Source organism: Elaeis guineensis, chromosome 10, assembly GCF_000442705.2.
Source record: "Elaeis guineensis isolate ETL-2024a chromosome 10, EG11, whole genome shotgun sequence".
NCBI classification, from domain to species: domain Eukaryota; kingdom Viridiplantae; phylum Streptophyta; class Magnoliopsida; order Arecales; family Arecaceae; genus Elaeis; species Elaeis guineensis.
Window position 1 is genome coordinate 51,123,226 of NC_026002.2, and position 20,445 is coordinate 51,143,670.

The window sequence follows — 20,445 nt, forward strand, 5'->3', positions numbered from 1 at the left end:
AAACATCTATGTCCAAACATGGACAAAAGGGAGAGAGAAAATTATCCTAACAACCAACACTTGGTTGTGTAAGAAAGAAGGGATATGGAGATACCTTCCTCACGCCATGGAGCAAATCACCGTGCACTTCTCCCTTGTTTTTCTCCATGCACAAAAAGCTTCTCCATTTGGGTGTCAATCTGATTTCTTCTCATCCATAAAACCATCCCACATAACTCCACTTAAATTGGCAAAGAGATAGAGATCTAATTTGGATAGGAGATGAGAGTCCTAACACCTTAGGACTCTAGATTTTATACCACCCAATCTAACCAAATTTGTGTGCCCCATATGCCTCATGGAAGAAGGAGTTTTCTCTTAATTATTACATGCTAAATAAGGGAGAAAATATGGGATATTTGGCATCAAAACAAAAGTGGGTGTGGGCTGGTTTGTTGGCGCACGAATAGAAGGTGTTTTAATTCCATAGGACTCTCCTTTAGGTGGCTGTTTTAAACCCAATTAAACTTCAATCAATCCTAATCATATTAGGACTAGATTAGACCTAAATAGATGAAAAATCAAATCTACTTTAGAGCCTAAACTATTTAGATTAGACGTTACCTAATTGGAGAAGGAGTCCTAGTCCTTTTGGACTCTTCTTTGGTGCTTGAGTCAAACTCAATTTAATTCTAATCCAATTAAGATTTAGTGCATCCATGAAAATGAGAATTTTTAGTCCAAATAAAAACTCATACATCCTAGTCTAATTAGAAATTAAGTCAAACCCAAATTCTAATTCAAATAAGAATTATTCTCCCATGCAATTTAGATTATCTTATAACCGAATCAGGTTTGATCAAATCAAATCCATGTCAAGTCAAATTAAATTTAATTTAATTAGACTTGATGCAAGCCCCATTGCTCAATCAAATTGAGTCAATTAGGAATTCAATTATCAATTAATCTTCTTTTAACTCACTAACTCTTTAGCAAGTTACATAATGCAATTTTTGCATTAGATCAATCATCAATCAAATTGATAATCAAATCCTGTTATAATTTATAATCGTAACTCAACCATCTGATCAGTCAAAAGCTTCTTTTATGTGTGACCCCATAGGTTCTATTCTGTTTGATAATGAGATATATTATGATCTCTATCATAATATCATTAAAAATTTTTTCAATGGATTAGAACAGTTCCAACTCTGCCCATCAAGAATCATCGATCATCAAGATGATGCTCGTGGGTCTCACAATCCATCAGTGATATCCAGCAGTATGTAGTAGCAACCCAGCAAAATAAAAAGTGATAAACCTTTAGGTGCAGTTAACGTATGATACAATCCCTCTATCGTGAGTTCCGATCAGATGGTAGGTCATGGATGAATCGTCAAACCTCATCATCGATCATATGATAGATTTAATCAGCTCGAGTTTATATGTGATTCCTATGAAAACTCTTTTCCATCAATCACACTGCTATGACCATAGACTTAAAGACTCAATTTCTTAAATTTCAAAGGACTGCTCTCCTCTGCTAGGGTCGATTGATCCCATCTTGATGCACACCCCACTCTTACAGTGGACCAACTATCGCCAACATCCACTAGAAGGGCTCATTGAGATCCATATTGATGTATCAGTCAAACTCCAACAGCCTCACTACGAGCAGTAATATCATCTCAGGTCAAAGGACTAGTCATATAACTGCAGCATCGAAAAAATCACTAACGAGGAGCAGACATCCATGTGACTTCTCATGTTGGTCACGCTCAATACTAGCTATTCTCTAATAACCACCTGCACTCTCACTCTAGTGTCACTACACTGCAGACTCGAGACTCATCTATCCGAAGGAAGCGATCCATGCATTGGTCTATCCGAATCAATCACCATCCCCATGATGATCTTATGACTAGGAGCAATTTAAGAATCTTATCAACCATCAGTGACACATGTCTCAAATTATTAACTCTTTGAGAATATGTGTCATCATTTTGTTAATCCCTTAGATGATTTATGGACACATAAAATATGAATGATAATATAAATACCCAATAAGTACAAAACTATCCAAGAAATATAAAATGTGTTAGCCAAGATTGACTTGTAGGACATACATCCAATAGAGATGGTACTGCTGCTTGCAGTAAGGCTGCTGGTGTTTGGCTGATATATAAACATGGGTCTCAATGAGCTCTTGTAGTAGATGTTAGTGACAGTTGGTCTACTGTAGGAGTGAGGTACGTATCAAGATAGGATCTATCGACTTTGATAGAGAGGAGTAATCCTATAGAATTTTAGAGACTAAGTTCAAGAGTCTGTGGCCACAGCAGTGTGATTGATGGAAAAGAGTTTTCATACAAATCACAACTGGACTTGAGCTAATCAAATCTATCATAGGACTGATGATGAGATGATGATTTATCCATGACCTGCCATCTAGTCAAGACTCATGATAGAGGGACTGAATCACACGTTAACTACACTTAGAGGTTCATTTTAGTTCTACTGGATTGCCACTACATACTGTTAGGTGTCACTGATGGATTGTGAGAGCTCACCAAGATTGTTTTGGATCGACAATCCTTGTTGAGTTAGAGTGAAATTATTTCGACCCATTAAAAAGAGTTTCAATGATACTTTGATAGAGATCATTGTATGTCTCACTATCAGATAGAATTGAACCTATGGGTCTCATAATAAAGAGATTAGGTCTGGAATAAGTAATTAAGCTTATAAAGTATCAATTGAATTTAGAGAAACCCATTGGATTTATGGTAACCTTGCTAGTACATGGTTGGACCCAATTTCTCTTTCCATTGAAATTACTTATTTGATAAGATAATTTTAACTTAATTATTTGTTAATACTCTATATGAATAAGATTCATGAGACTCCAATTGTTGGGTGTCTAAAGTTTTAGATCATATAAATTAAAGGTGTAGGTCTCTAATTAATTTTCTTGATAGTTATTCTTGGGTGCCACCTTGATTTGATCAAGTTGGACGTGTTCATTGATTAGAGGGCTTTTAGATCTCCTATAAGACATCTCTTGGATGTATTTTGGGGTGTCTAATTATTGGTGCAAGGGCTCTAATTGTTGGTGCCTGTAGGGTCTCCTAAAATAAGTTGGATAACTTAAGTTAATAGAAAACCCAATGCAAGTAGGACTTGTATTATGAGATTGAATAGAATTCAATCCTCATGCCTATTTAAAAAAACCTTCCTTAAGGTCCCTAGAGCATCCAAACCAGCAGCCCCCATGCCCATAGAAAGTCTCCACACCCTCTCTTCCTCCCCTTTTCTCTTCTCTCTTGGGCATTCTACACGCCCTTTCTCTTGGGATGCGCATCCCAAGGTGTTCCACATCCAAAATTATTGGGTGTCTCTTCCTTACTGGTTTTTACCATCTGATAGCAGCACATAGCAAGGAGAAACTCTAAAAAAGAGGAGAAGAAGAAAATCAAAGAAAGAGATCAAGTGTTGATCACGATCCAGACTTCATTCAGATTCAACAGGCTGAATTTTGGAGAAAAAAATTCAGATTAAAGAGGATTATTTTTGGCTAATTTCAAGTGGATACTCATAGAGGTTAGATACTTGTGTGGCTAAGAGAAAACTTCTTCTCTTTCAAATTCAGATTTGAAAAAAAAAAGTATGAAATAGGTATGTGATTTGATCACAATCTAAATTTCAGCATACATTAATTTCAACTTATGAAATAGATTCATGTAGTTTTATATTTTTATACATGCATAATTCAGATTAAAAAAATTTTAATCTCATTCTTTGCTATGATATTTAGAAAATAAAAATTTTAAAATACATATGCAAACACCAAACCCTGAATTCCAATAGTGCTATCAAAGCCACAGATTTTCATATGCTAAATTTTAATATACATATTTTTGAAAAGATTTCAAAATTAGATTTTTTTTTTAATATATGAGATATATAGATAGATCTTCTAATCTAAAATTTAATTTTAAATTTAATGTTAAAATATATAGTTGATATGTTATTGCATGCATAGATCTAAATTTTGATCTAGAAAGAGTTCTAGTTGATATTTATGTGATATATAGATGCATGCATAAAATCTGAAATTTTTATATGATCTGAATTTTGATCCATATATGTATTATATATTTATATATTTAGATTATAAAATTACTTTTAATCTGATCCATGATTAGTATATGAGATATATGATATCATACTTAGATCTAAAATTTTGTTTAAATCTGATTTTATATGCATATATATGATATATGTTTGTATATTAAAATCTGAAAATTATTTTTATATTTTAAAATTTATTTTTATATAAAAAATTTAGATTTAAAATATAATTTTAGAATCTGAAATTTGAGTTTGCAGATGAGAATTTTGGTCATGAAAAAACTATTAATTAGGTCATGTAATAAGATTGCATTTAAGATTTTTGATTTGAGTCATATGAGTTTAATTCGATTAAGTAATTGATCAAATCAAGTCAAGTATTGATTAGGATCAGATCAATTGAGTTAATGATCATACAACTGTTATTGATCAAATCGATTGAATCCCATATGTAGAATCAATTGACCTAAGGACCTAATTTGGCTCGTTAGTTTCAGTCCAATTCGCTTGAGCTAACCAATTCTGATCAATTGACCTATTGGTGTCTCAAATAAATTAATGAGATATGGTTATTTAATTGATTCTGTTAGCCGACCTGACTAATTTATTGATATCTAAGGAAGGCAATAGGGGGACCCCCACCGATCTCTACTTACCTAATCAATTTGGAAAATTGAATCTTGAATTAGGTTGCTTAGTGGTTTAGTTTAGCCTATGCCAGTTAGATCAATCATATGATGACTAATTAGATGAGACCTAAATCTAAACCTCTCCATAAATATTAAGTCCATAGGTCTTCCATCGTTGTAGATGTACGGACGTACTACCGACGTTGATTATTCTCGACTGATTACAGTGGTTTAGTTGCATTGAAAACACACAATCACTCTATTAGTAAAGAGTTGCTCCAAGGTAAGGATAGGGTTGGGCCCAATAACTATTAGGTAAGAGACCCAATGACGGTCTTGCATCTGCTTGTGAATGGTGGGTCGGGCTTAACTAAGAAGTATGGGCAATAACTGTTAGGTGAGCCTATATGACTTAGAAACTAAGTCACTGCAACATGCTTAGAGAAGCATCTGGGCAAAGAGTTGGCTATGCATCGGTGTGCATGTTACCAATAACTGTTAGGTGAGGTGCATGTCATCAGTGAGACCGCAGCACACACTAGGAATCCTTTGTCGCATTAGGATTTTCGTTACTTTTTCAGAGAGTGGAGGGATCTGATAAATTAGTAAAAATTATTATTTGTATCTTAAAATCTCTAGAAGTAAATATAAATATTAAGTACAAAAGTCTAACTTGAATCTCTACTCTCGCAGTTAAACCATCATGTCAGCCTCAAATCCTCTAGCTCGCATCCTTGAAACCAATCATTTCATTGGTAATAATTTCAAAGACTGACTCAGAAACTTAAAGATTGTCCTGACCTCAAAAAAGTTAAACCATATTCTCGATCAGGATCTCATAGTACTGTCAAACCATCTTACTGCTGAGCAAAGAGCTGTTTTTGAGAAGTGAACAGATGAAGACAGTCGGTTCAAGTGCTATGTACTAGCATCCATGTCAAACGAGTTGCAAAGCTAGCACGAGCATATGCCCACTGCCCGGGCTATGATCACTCAACTATAAGAATTGTATGGTGAGCAGAGCCATACTGTGCACTTCGAAGTATCCAAGAGACCCTTCATTCTGAAGATGCACGAGGGGCAGTCTGTCCATGAGCACTGTATGACAGTGATCAAGGATATTGAGGAGCTTGAAAAGCTCAGGCTAGATATGCAAAAAAAATTACAGATGGATCTGATCCTTCAATCCCTTACCAGTTCATATAGTCAATTCATTATAAATTTTTATATGAACAAACTTGACTGTACTATTTCTGAACTCGTCAATATGTTGGTCATTATGGAGGGTACCTTGAAAAGTTCAAGGGGCATTATTCTCACTATTGAGCGGACTTCTTCCAAGAGAAAATCTACTGGAAAGAAGAAGATTAAATCCGCTAAGAAGCAGAAGAAAGAGAGCAAACTAAAGAAGGATGGTCCAAAGATGGCTGAGGTAAAGGAAAAGTGTTTCCACTATCATGCTAAAGGCCACTGGAAGAGGAACTATCCGAAATATCTAGAGAGCCTAAAAATCAAAAAGGATGATAAGCCTTCTGAAGGTATGCTCGTAATTGAATCTAACCTTACGATTTCTTCTACTTCTAGTTAGGTATTAGACTCTGGCTCGAGTGCTCATATATATACCTCAATGTAGGGTCTGATAGAAAGTAGGAGATTGAGAGAAGGTAACATGATCCTTCGGATCGATAATGGAGTAAAGATTACTGTAGAGGTCGTTGGTACTTACCCTCTTCGATTATCATCTGATATTAGATTAGATGTAAAAGACTGTTATTATATTCCTGTAGTTAGTTAGAATTTGATTTTCATGTCTGTGCTAGCACAGAAAGATTTTAAAAATAGTTTCAATAAAGACTTTTGTTTCATGTATTTACAAAATAAATTGGTTTCATAAGGTCTTTTAATTGATAGTCTTTATCACTTGCATGTTGATGTGAATGTGAACCTAAATGAGCAAATAGTAAGTGCCGTAGGCCAAAAGAGACACAGAGATTAAATTAACCAGAAGTACTTGTGGCACCATAGACTAGGCCATATTGGAGAGGACAAGATAAACAGACTGAAAAAGGATGGGATCTTTGGCTTTCTTAACCCAGAATCGTATCCAGCTTGCGAATCCTATCTTCGAGAAAAAATAGCCAAGTTACCCTTTATAGAACTTGGGGAGAGGACCACAGAGCTACTTGCTCTGGTACACACCAACGTGTGTGGGCCATTTGTTATGCAGGCCAAAGTTGATTATATCTATTTCATTACCATTATCGATGATCTGTCTAGGTACAGATATGTGTATCTCATGAAACATAAGTCTGAGGCCTTTGAAAAATTTAAAAAATTCAGGCATGAAGTAGAAAAGCAGATAGATAAACCTATTAAGGTTCTTCGATCTAATCGAGGAGATAAATATCTTAGTCGAAAATTTTTAGATTATCTTAAGGACAACGGCATAGTCTCTTAATGGATTCCTTCTGAAACACCTCAGCTGAACAGGATATCCGAAAGGAAGAACAGGACCCTATTAGATCAACCAGAAAACAGGGTTCTGTAAATTTTGGCCTAAAACTATAGGAGTCGACTCATGCCTTGAGAGTCGACTCATGAGTCGACTCACAGGCCATGCCAAGCCAAAAAATTCAGCGTGCCAAACTGCTCATTGTGCCATGAGCTAACTCATGAGTCGACTCATGGATTTCAAACATGCATAACTTCAAAAATACAAGTCTAAAAATAATGAAATTTTCGTCAATAGATCACAAATCTTTTGTTCTACCAAATGATACTATTAAATTAGGGTTTTGGTAAAATTATGATTTTACCCCTGAAGAGCACAAAGACTTTTTTTCAAATAAAAAATATTGGTACCCCTTCAATCTGCTTTGTAATCATCAAAATCAATCTAGGAGCAACAATCTCTCCCTTTTTGATGATGACAAAATACTTGAACAAAAGCATTTATGTGAATCATGAATTTCAAAAGGATGCATTATAGGTGCATATGCTTGAAAAGAATATTGATTCTTTTGGCATGTGATACAAATGGTCATATGCATAAATAGTTTGCCCATTTGCTTGAAGATTTGAAAATTTGCTCATTGGATTATGTGATTTCGGTGTTAGAGCAGAAAATTTATTTTTGTTATCAGAGCAAGCTGTATCTTGAAAATTTGCTCATTCTCATTTGATTATTTAGTTTTAGTATTAGAGCAAAAATAATTAAGTGTGCCAATGCATGTTTAAGAGTTAATTTGTAAAGTATATTAGAGCATGTTAAATTTAAGATGTATCAGAGCAAGTAAGAATTTTAAAGCATATCAGAGCATATTTAAAGAAGTAATTTTAAAAGTTCCTCATTTGTATTGTACTTAGCAATTTACTCATTGTATTTTTAAGTCATGTAATAATTTTACTTTTGATATATTTTTTTTCCTTTAATTTCTCATAATTTGTAGTTTTGCTTTTGATGGGTTGCTTTTTCTTTAATTTCTCCCCCTTTTTGACATCATCAAACATTGTTAACTCCCCCTCTTTTTCTGAATATATTTTCTCTTTAATACTTCTAGTGCTAATCATTGATGTTTGCTCCCCCTTAATACAGCAATCATTAACAGCAATCATCAACAAAGAGAAGATATTTCATCAAGGAGAATATATATAACCAAAAAGATGATTGACATCATTACAAAAAGTAGATATATAGGTAAAAGATGATTAAAACCATAATTGTTTCAATACAAATTTCATAACATAAAAGTCAGCTAGCTAATATCATTACATGGCCCCAAAATACAGATCCTAGAAAGAACAAGAGACTAACACCTAGGATCTAGTAAAGATCATGACTAGAAGGATCGGAGTCATCAGATATAGGGTGAGGAGATGATGGATCTCGACCAGAAGAACGTCCTCTACCCCGTCTGCCTCTGGCACGAGCAGGTGAGCGAGATGAACTAGGAGGTTGAGAACGTTGAGAGGCCAAAGACTGGACTGAAAGAGTGAGTCTGATGGAATCAAGAACGTTCAGTGCTCTGGAAACAGACTGAAGTAGAGCAGTGAACTGAGTAGATGCATGCTCACTCGAGCCTCTGATCTCTCTCCTCAATAACTCATAGCCACCCTCCAATGCACCTCTGAGCCTGCCAGCCTCTGCAGTAAGGTCTGTGACCTCAATAGTGGACTCCTGTGGCTGAGGATGGGCCAAAGCTAGGACTTGCCCCTACAAGTCAAGAACTCTCCCAGTCAGTCTCCAAACAGTGTCCTCTAGCTGCTGAATTCGAATAGACTGATCTGAGATCAACTGAAACACAGTGGAGATATGGGGAATCAGGGTCTGATCAGATGAATCTAATGAAGTGGACCTTGGTGCAAATGTAGTAGTGCTCCACTATCGAGATAGCAACGAAGCCACACGCTGAGATATCTGCTCGATCTGTTCATCAGCCAGTCTGAACTCTGAAGAAGGTGCACTGCTCTCTGACTGATGTACTGGTGTGTGCCTCCTGGTGAACTCTGAAGGGCCAGCCTCTGGGTCTGGAATAAACTGGATATCTGGAGATGCAGCCCTGAAGTCATGGATAGGAGATGATGGACCTTCTTCTTCAGCTCTGTCTTCTACTCTGTCCTCAGCTCTCTCCTCAGAACCCTTGATCCAACCACCATCAGTTTTAGTAAATCCCATGCGGTGCAGAGTATGTTGGTTGATGGTGTCTACATGAGAAAGCTTTGCAGATGCCTCCCCCTCAAAGCTGACTCCAAACCTCCTAAAAACTCGTGTAAGGGCCATACCAAAAGGCAGATGTGCCTTGGATCTGTTCAGTGTCTCTCTCATGGCCTCAATCATTAATGTCGGGAGGTTTAGGGGGGTTTGAGTGATCACATGAAACATAATACAAATATCTCTGCTAGAAAGTAGATCATGCCTACCACTCCTAGGGAAGAAGAGCTTTGTCACTAACTGATGTAAGATCCTCATCTCAATAGACAAAATTTTGGCTTCCAATTTATTCAAACTTCCTGAGTAGGTTCCCCCTAAAATCACACTGATTCCCTCTTCCTTCACAGGGAGTTCCATGTAAGAATAACCCTCACAGGGCAAATGAAGTATTTCTCCCAAAATGACAGGATCCAAACAAATATCAACTCCCTTAACTGTCGAAGTCACTGTTCCATTCCCATAATGCAGATTCTGATAAAATTCTCTAACTAGGTCTACAAAAGTGACTTCCTTAAGAGAGCAGTAGAAACCCCAACCCTGGTTTTTAATCTTTGTTCCAAAGGTGAAACCCTCTTTTTCAAAGAATCTAAAATCTACATTCTTTCCGGTTTCAACCTTCCTATCAGATAGAGGGATCTTACTGGGGCTAAGGGAAGACTGAGAGGGACCTTGAGCTGACACAGAAGCCGGAGTGGGAGCAGTGGAGGACTGAGCAGCTTGCCTTTTTCTGCGGACATTTTCTTCTAGCTCACGGACCGACTTTCTTCTCTGAGGGAGCTTCATCTTCGGAGCCATTCTCACCACAGCAGCAGGCAGACAGACTTGGAGGATCAAGTGGATGAGTGGAAGAAGCGCTACAAAAGGATGGAGAGGGATTTTGGCGGAGAGAAGAGGCGGTTTTGAGAAGAACGGTGGAGGCTAGGGCACGCTCCAACCGTTTCAATCAAAGGGGAAAGACGCGAAAATCTTCTTTCCCAGGCGGTGATTTGTGATGGAGAGGAGAAGGGAGAACAATCTTGAGCTAGATCCTTGGTTTTAGAGAGAATGAGGATGAGGATGTCGGTTCTTGGAAGGAGAAAGACGAAGAGATGAGTCGGCTCATGAACAGGCTTCCAATTAAAAAGAAAGAGCCCATGGGAAGTTGGCAGTAATTACAAGTTTGCCAAGGGGTCGACCCTAGGGGGTCGACTCATGAAACTCAGAAATTCAAAAAAAATATGAATAAATTCTGGAAAAATTTAAAACTTTAGGAGAAGGAATTTTGCTCAGTGACAAGTTATGAGAGAGATAATCTTGAGCATTTAGAATCAAGAGAGATGATGAAAATTGAGCTCAAAAAATTTTTGACATCAAATCTTTGGAATTGGAGAAATATTTAGGCATATGGATCAAGAATTCCTAGATTTCTCCTAATTTCATAGAATCTGTCCTCACTAAGGGCCTTTGTAAAGATATCAGCTAATTGATTTTCAGTGCAAATATATTCAAGAATTATATTTTTGTTTTGAACATGTTCTCTTATAAAATGATGTCTAATTTCAATATGTTTGGACCTTGAGTGTTGAATTGGATTTTTAGATAGATTTATGGCACTTGTGTTGTCACATCTTATTGGTGTTTCATTAAGTTTGATTCCAAAGTCTTCGAGTTGTTGCTTAATCTACAAGATTTGAGCACAACAACTTCCGGCTGTAATGTATTCGGCCTCAGCCGTAGATAGTGCTACCGAATTTTGTTTCTTGCTAAACCAGGAGATTAGGTTAACTCCAAAAAATTGGCAAGTTCCACTTGTGCTTTTTTATCTAATCTACATCCAGCAAAATCAGCATCTGAATATCCTAATAAATCAATTAGTGAGTCCTTAGAGTACCATAACCCCAGAGTTTGAGTACCATTCAAGTATCTAAGGATTCTTTTAACAGCATTCAAATGAGATTCTTTAGGATTAGATTGATATCTAGCACACAAACAAACACTAAATATGATATCAGGCCTACTTGCAGTTAAATATAATAGAGAGCCAATCATACCTCTATAGTATTTTAAGTCTACACATTTACCTTCATCATCCTTGTCAAGCTTACATGAGGGGCTCATTGGTGTGCCAATTGGTTTGGAGTTCTCCATTCCAAATCTTTTGAGTAGTTCTTTGGTGTACTTGCTTTGGGTGATGGAGATTCTCTCTTTTATTTGTTTGATTTGGAGTCCGAGGAAGAAGGTAAGTTCTCCCATCATGCTCATCTCGAACTCCCCCTGCATGAGCTTTGCAAAGTCTTGACAAAGAGATTCATTAGTAGACCCAAAAATTATGTCATCAACATAAATTTGTATTACTAACATATCATTTTGATTTCTTTTAATAAAGAGGGTTGTATCTACATTACCTCTTGAAAAACTATTATTTAGTAAAAATTTGCTTAGCCTATCATACCAAGCTCTAGGTGCTTGTTTTAATCCATATAAAGCTTTATTTAATTTAAAAACATGATTAGGAAAAGCATGATTTTCAAATCCAGGGGATTGTTCTACATAGACTTCTTCAGCAATATATCCATTTAAAAATGCACTTTTGACATCCATTTGAAATAATTTGAATTTCATAAAGCAAGCATATGCAAGTAGAAGTCTAATGGCTTCTAATCTAGCAACAGGTGCAAAGGTCTCATCAAAATCAATTCCTTCTTCTTGATTATATCCTTTAGCAACCAATCTTGCTTTATTTCTAATTACATTACCATGTTCATCTAATTTGTTCCTAAAGACCCATTTTGTGCCAATTATTGAATAGTTTTTAGGTCTTGATACTAAAGTCCAAACATTATTTCTTTCAAATTGATTAAGTTCCTCTTGCATTGCATTAATCCAATTATGATCATTTTCAGCTTCTTCAATAGTTTTTGGTTCAAGATGAGATACAAAAGCACAATGATTAAATACATCTCTAAGTGAAGAACGAGTTTTTACCCCATGCATAGGATCACCAATAATCAACTCCTTAGGGTGATTGTGAACATACCTCCATTCCTTGGGTAGGTCATTTGTACCTTGAGGTTGTTCTTGAATTTCTTCACCTCTCTCATCATGTTTGTCTTCTTGTTCCTCATCCTCTTGTGTTGTTGAATCTTTCAGAGTGATCTCCTTCATACCTTCTATTAGAGGATCTGCATCATCAACACCCTCATTCTTCCTTGAAGGAAGATCGTTAGATTCATCAAAAACAACATGTATGGACTCCTCAACTACTAAAGTTCTTTTGTTAAAAACTCTAAAAGCTTTACTAGTGGAGGAGTAACCTAGAAAGATTGCTTCATCTGATTTTGTATCAAATTTACCAAGTCTTTCTTTACCATTATTTAATACAAAACATCGGCAACCAAAAACATGAAAATATGTAATATTTGGTTTTCTTCCTTTCCAAAGTTCATAGGAGGTTTTCTTTAAAATTTGTCTAATCAAAGCACGATTTAAAATGTAATATGCTGTGTTAATTGCTTCCGCCCAAAAATATCTTGGAAGGTTGCTTTCACAAAGCATGGTACGGGCCATTTCTTCTAAGGTTCTGTTTTTCCTTTCAACTACCCCATTTTGTTGGGGTGTCCTAGGAGCAGAGAAGTTATGGCCAATTCTATTTTCATCACAAAAGTTTTCAAAGTCTTGATTTTCAAATTCAGTTCCATGATCACTTCGAATATTTTGAATTGAAATTTTTTTTCATTAGTGACTTTTCGATGAAATTTAGTGAAAATATGAAAAGTTTCATCTTTGTGTGCTAAAAAGAAAATCCAAGTAAAACGAGAGTAATCATCTATAATTACAAAACCATATCGTTTTCCTCCTAGACTAGTGGTTCTAGTTGGTCCAAATAAGTCCATATGCAAAAGCTCTAAAGGTCTAGAAGTTGAAACAACATTTTTGGATTTAAATGAAACTCGAGTTTGTTTACCTAGTTGGCATGCATCACAAATTCTATCTTTTTCAAAATTCAGTTTAGGCAAGCCAAGAACTAATTCTTTGTTAATTAATTTTGAAAGAGAATGCATGCTAATGTGTGCAAGTCTACGATGCCAAACCCAACTAGTTTCATTAACTTTAGCATTCAAGGATACTAGGCATTGCATGTTTATTTTGGCTAAATTATTTAAATCTACCATATAAACATTGCCATGTCTATGTCCAAAAAATTTAATACCATCGTTGATAGGACTAGTCACAATGCAAACAGATGATTCAAAAACAACTTTATATCCTTTATCACAAAATTGACTAATGCTAAGTAAGTTATGCTTTAAACCATTAACTAACAAAATATTTTCAATGTATTTGGAGGGAGTGATACTAATGTTACCTATCCCGATGATCTTTCCTTTGCCATTGTCTCCAAAGGTGACCATCCCTCCATCCTTAGCATCAAGCGTGATGAATTGTGATTCATCACCAGTCATGTGTCTCGAGCATCCACTGTCAAGATACCATTTCATATTTCCTCCTTGGGATGCTAGACACACCTGCAAGCAATAGTCAAGTTTTTGTTTTAGGTACCCAAGCTTTCTTGGGTCCTTTTTGGTTAGTCAAAATGGTTCCTTTTGGAACCCATATTTTCTTTATAGTTGAGTTAGCAGATTTGTCAAAGAAGCAAGTGTATGACTTATGTCCTACTCTACCACATTTGAAACAAGTAATATTGGTAGACTTGTTACTTAAAGAGTTTACATAAATATTTTTCAGATATTTTTGTTTCTTCAAGGGGTTATAGCCAAGTCCAGCCTTATCATATACGGCTTTTTGATTATCAAGAATCATATTGAGTTTGTTTGAACTTAAGGTGAACTTTTCTACTATTGGTTTTAGCTTGGCAATTTCATTCTTTAAGCTTTGATTTTCTTGAAGCAAGATGGATTTTTCAATTAAAAAGTTTTCAGCTTATTTCACTAAGGATTGATTTTTCAATTTCAGCTCTTTGTTTTTCATCCCTAGTTTCTTTAATTCATCAACTAAATCATAGAATGCTTCATGCAATTCTTCAAAAGTAAAATCACTAGGGGTTTCGGAAATTACCTCATTTTCGTGTACCATAAGGCACAGGTTGGCTTGTTCGGTTGAGGTTTCCTCATCGGAGCTTGAGTCATCACTCGCACTCCATGTGGCCATCATGGCCTTCTTCTTGAACTTCTTGGGACCTTTCTTCAGTTGTGGATATTCGGATTTGAAGTGTCCCGGCTTCTTGCACTCGTAGCAGATAAGGGGTTGGTCTTTCTCTTTTTCTTTGCTTTGTTTCCCTTTTGTGAATGGCCTCTTTCTCATCCCCTGTTTTCTTTTTCTCAAAAATTTCTTGAATCTTCGGGTGATGAGAGCCATCTCTTCATCTTGTTCTTCATCTTCAGTGTCATCAGTTTCTTCATCAGGAGGAGCTGTGGATTTGAGGGCGATGGTTCTTTTCTTTTTGACTTCTTCCTCTTGATGTTGCTTCATGCTTAGCTCATGAGTCATCAAAAATCCAAGAAGCTCTTCTAGAGGTAGAGTGTTCAAGTCCTTCGCTTCTTGGATGGCAGTCACTTTGGCTTCCCAAGTTCTTGGCAAGGACCTGAGAATCTTTCTTACAAGCTCACTATTAGTATAGGACTTACCAAGACTCTTTAAACCATTAATGATATCAGTAAAACGAGTAAACATTACAGTTATGGACTCATCATGCTCCATTTTAAACAATTCATATTTATGCACAAGCATGTTTATTTTAGACTCTTTTACTTGATTGGTTCCCTCATGGGTTACTTCTAACCTATCCCATATTTCTTTAGCAGAAGAACAAGTAGAAATGCGATTAAATTCGTTTGCATCAAGAGCACAATAAAGTATATTCATTGCTTTAGCATTTAATTGGGCCATCTTTTTATCAACCTCATCCCATTCTTTCTCGAGTTTGGTTGATTCCTCACCATCTATAATTTTAGTGGGTGTGTGAGGACCGTTCACTATGATACTCCACATATCATAGTCGAGTGCTTGTATGAATATTTTCATCCGAGCTTTCCAATAGGTGTAATTAGACCCATTGAAAATTGGAGGTCGGTTGGTGGATTGCCCCTCGACTAGAGAAGTACCGACGTGGGTTGCCATAGATCTTTGGCTCCTTGATTGTTTAGATCAAAGACGGGCTAAAGCACCGGGCTCTGATACCACTTGTTGTCCAGCTATGCAACCCAAGAGGGGGGGTGAATTGGGTTTCTAAAAATTTTAAGCTTAACTAATGACTTATGAAAGATGTTTGTCAATAGCTAAATGAATGAGGAGAATGACTTTAGTTCAAGATTAATTGCCTAAAGCAAGAATACAAGGAAATAATGAAGAGTTAAAGAGAGGCAATTATGCACACCACAAACACAAGAATTTATAGTGGTTCGGTGCCAACCTTGCACCTACATCCACTCTCCAAGCTCCTACTTGGGAATTTCAATCCACTAAACTTGTATTCAACCTGAATACAAATGTCAGAAACTCCGACACTAGCTATCCCAAGCTAGTCCACTTGTTTCCCGGATACAAGCCAACCCAATACACTCCGATTCTAGGTTCGGATCAACCTTCCCTTATTTTGGAACCCCTCCAAAAAAAAAATAATCACTCAAAATGAGTAAAATAATTTATAGCATAAATAAGTACAAGAAAAGCCCCTTTAATGAGCGAATATAACTTTAAATACATTTTACTCAAGAGAAGAAGCCCCTTTTTTGGATTTCCTCAAAGTGGATGGAGAATTGATTGAGCGCTTGAGGAGTTGGTGAGCTTGGATTGATGGCTTCTTGGAAGCTTTAAATGAGCTCTTGATTAGGGCTGAAAAGTTGGCTTGAGAAACTCTTTTCTTTTGAATGCTCTTGAATGCTCTCTTGAATGCTCTTCTTTTTCTTTTTAATCTCTTGCACTCTCTCTTTCTTCTTGTTGTTTGTTTCCCACCTTTGAATCCTTTTATAGCTTTAAGAAATAGAGGAAAACATTCGAGACTGAAAAAGAGCCGTTAGACCACATTAAATGAGCATTAAAAGTACTTAAAATGGGTTAAAAACTAGCCATTGTGGAAAAATCCTGTCGCAGGGGTCGACTCATGAGTCGACTCATGCCTCAGGGGTCGACTCATGAGTCGACCTCTGTTGAAGCAACCAGAAAATAGGGTTCTGTAAATTTTGGCCTAAAACTGCAGGAGTCGACTCATGAGTCGACTCATGCCTTGAGAGTCGACTCATGAGTCGACTCACAGGCCATGCCAAGCCAAAAATTCAACGTGCCAAACTGCTCATTATGCCATGAGCTGACTCATGAGTCGACTCATGGATTTCAAACATGCATAACTTCAAAAATACAAGTCCAAAAATAATAAAATTTTCGTCAATAGATCACAAATCTTTTGTTCTACCAAATGATACTATTAAATTAGGGTTTTGGTAAAATTATGATTTTGCCCCTGAAGAGCACAAAGACTTTTTTTCAAATAAAAAATATTGGTACCCCTTCAATCTGCTTTGTAATCATCAAAATCAATCTAGGAGCAACAATCTCCCCCTTTTTGATGATGACAAAATACTTGAACAAAAGCATTTATGTGAATCATGAATTTCAAAAGGATGCATTATAGGTGCATATGCTTGAAAAGAATATTGATTCTTTTGGCATGTGATACAAATGGTCATATGCATAAATAGTTTGCCCATTTGCTTGAAGATTTGAAAATTTGCTTATTGGATTATGTGATTTCGGTGTTAGAGCAGAAAATTTATTTTTGTTATCAGAGCAAGCTGTATCTTGAAAATTTGCTCATTCTCATTTGATTATTTAGTTTTAGTATTAGAGCAAAAATAATTAAGTGTGCCAATGCATGTCTAAGAGTTAATTTATAAAGTATATTAGAGTATGTTAAATTTAAGATGTATCAGAGCAAGTAAGAATTTTAAAGCATATCAGAGCATATTTAAAGAAGTAATTTTAAAAGTTGCTCATTTGCATTGTACTTAGCAATTTACTCATTGTATTTTTAAGTCATGTAATAATTTTACTTTTGATATGTTTCTTTTTCTTTAATTTCTCATAATTTATAGTTTTGCTTTTGATGGGTTGCTTTTTCTTTAATTTCTCTTCCTTTTTGACATCATCAAACATTGTTAACTCCCCCTCTTTTTCTGAATATGTTTTCTCTTTAATACTTCTAGTGCTAATCATTGATGTTTGCTCCCCCTTAATACAGCAATCATTAACAGCAATCATTAACAAAGAGAGGATATTTCATCAAGGAGAATATATATAACCAAAAAGATGATTGACATCATTACAAAAAGTAGATGTATAGGTAAAAGATGATTAAAATCATAATTATTTCAATACAAATTTCATAACATAAAAGTCAGCTAGCTAATGTCATTACATGACCCCAAAATATAGATCCTAGAAAGAACAAGAGACTAACACCTAGGATCTAGTAAAGATCATGACTAGAAGGATCGGAGTCATCAGATATAGGGTGAGGAGATGATGGATCTCGACCAGAAGAATGTCCTCTACCCCGTCTGCCTCTGGCACGAGCAGGTGAGCGAGATGAACTAGGAGGCTGAGAACATTGAGAGGCCAAGGACTGGACTGAAAGAGTGAGTCTGATGGAATCAAGAACGTTCAGTGCTCTGGAAACAGACTGAAGTAGAGCAGTGAACTGAGTAGATGCATGCTCACTCGAGCCTCTGATCTCTCTCCTCAATAACTCATAGCCACCCTCCAATGCACCTCTGAGCCTGCCAGCCTCTGCAGTAAGGTCTGTGACCTCAATAGTGGACTCCTGTGGCTGAGGATGGGCCAAAGCTAGGACTTGCCCCTGCAAGTCAAGAACTCTCCCAGTCAGTCTCCAAACAGTGTCCTCTAGCTGCTGAATCCGAATAGACTGATCTGAGATCAACTGAAACACAGTGGAGATATGGGGAATCAGGGTCTGATCAGATGAATCTAATGAAGTGGACCCTGGTGCAAATGTAGTAGTGCTCCACTGTCGAGATAGCAACGAAGCCACATGCTGAGATATCTGCTCGATCTGTTCATCAGCCAGCTGAACTCTGAAGAAGGTGCACTGATCTCTGGCTGATGTACTGGTGTGTGCCTCCTGGTGAACTCTGAAGGGCCAGCCTCTGGGTCTGGAATAAACTGGATATCTGGAGATGCAGCCCTGAAGTCATGGATAGGAGATGATGGACCTTCTTCTTCAGCTCTATCTTCTACTCTGTCCTCAGCTCTCTCCTCAGAACCCTTGATCCAACCACCATCAGTTTTAGTAAATCCCATGCGGTGCAGAGTATGTTGGTTGATGGTGTCTACATGAGAAAGCTTTGTAGATGCCTCCCCCTCAAAGCTAACTCCAAACCTCCTAAAAACTCGTGTAAGGGCCATACCAAAAGGCAGATGTGCCTTGGATCTGTTCAGTGTCTCTCTCATGGCCTCAATCATTAATGCCGGGAGGTTTAGGGGGTTTGAGTGATCACATGAAACATAATACAAATATCTCTGCTAGAAAGTAGATCATGCCTACCACTCCTAGGGAAGAAGAGCTTTGTCACTAACTGATGTAAGATCCTCATCTCAATAGACAAAAATTTGGCTTTCAATTTATTCAAACTTCCTGAGTAGGTTCCCCCTAAAATCACACTGATTCCCTCTTCCTTCACAGGGAGTTCCATGTAAGAATAACCCTCACAGGGCAAATGAAGTATTTCTCCCAAAATGACAGGATCCAGACAAATATCAACTCCCTTAACTGTCGAAGTCACTGTTCCATTCCCATAATGCAGATTCTGATAAAATTCTCTAACTAGGTCTACAAAAGTGGCTTCCTTAAGAGAGCAGTAGAAACCCCAACCCTGGTTTTTAATCTTTGTTCCAAAGGTGAAACCCTCTTTTTCAAAGAATCTAAAATCTACATTCTTTTCGGTTTCAACCTTTCTATCAGATAGAGGGATCTTACTGGGGCTAAGGGAAGACTGAGAGGGACCTTGAGCTGACATAGAAGCCGGAGTGGGAGCAGTGGAGGACTGAGCAGCTTGTCTTTTTCTGCGGACATTTTCTTCTAGCTCACGGACCGACTTTCTTCTCTGAGGGAGCTTCATCTTCGGAGCCATTCTCACCACAGCAGCAGGCAGAGAGACTTGGAGGATCAAGTGGATGAGTGGAAGAAGGGATACAAAAGGATGGAGAGGGATTTTGGCGGAGAGAAGAGGCGGTTTTGAGAAGAACGGTGGAGGCTAAGGCATGCTCCAACCATTTGAATCAAAGGGGAAAGACGTGAAAATCTTCTTTCTCAGGCGGTGATTTGTGATGGAGAGGAGAAGGGAGAACAATCTTGAGCTAGATCCTTGGTTTTGGAGAGAATGAGGATGAGGATGTCGGTTCTTGGAAGGAGGAAGACGAAGAGATGAGTCGGCTCATGAACAGGCTTCCAATTAAAAGAAAGAGCCCGTGGGAAGTTGGCAGTAATTACAAGTTTGCCAAGGGTCGACCCTAGGGGGTCGACTCATGAAACTCAGAAATTCAGAAAAAATATGAATAAATTCAAAAAAATTTAAAATTTTAGGAGAAGGAATTTTGCTCAGTGACAAGTTGTGAGAGAGATAATCTTGAGCATTTAGAACTAAGAGAGATGATGGAAATTGAGCTCAAAGAATTTTTGACATCAAATCTTTGGAATTGGAGAAATATTTAGGCATATGGATCAAGAATTCCTAGATTTCTCCTAATTTCACAGAATCTGTCCTCACTTAGGGCCTTTGTAAAGATATCAGCTAATTGATTTTCAGTGCAAACATATTCAAGAATTATATTTTTGTTTTGAACATGTTCTCTTATAAAATGATGTCTAATTTCAATATGTTTGGACCTTGAGTGTTGAATTGGATTTTTAGATAGATTTATGGCACTTGTGTTGTCACATCTTATTGGTGTTTCATTAAGTTTGATTCCAAAGTCTTCAAGTTA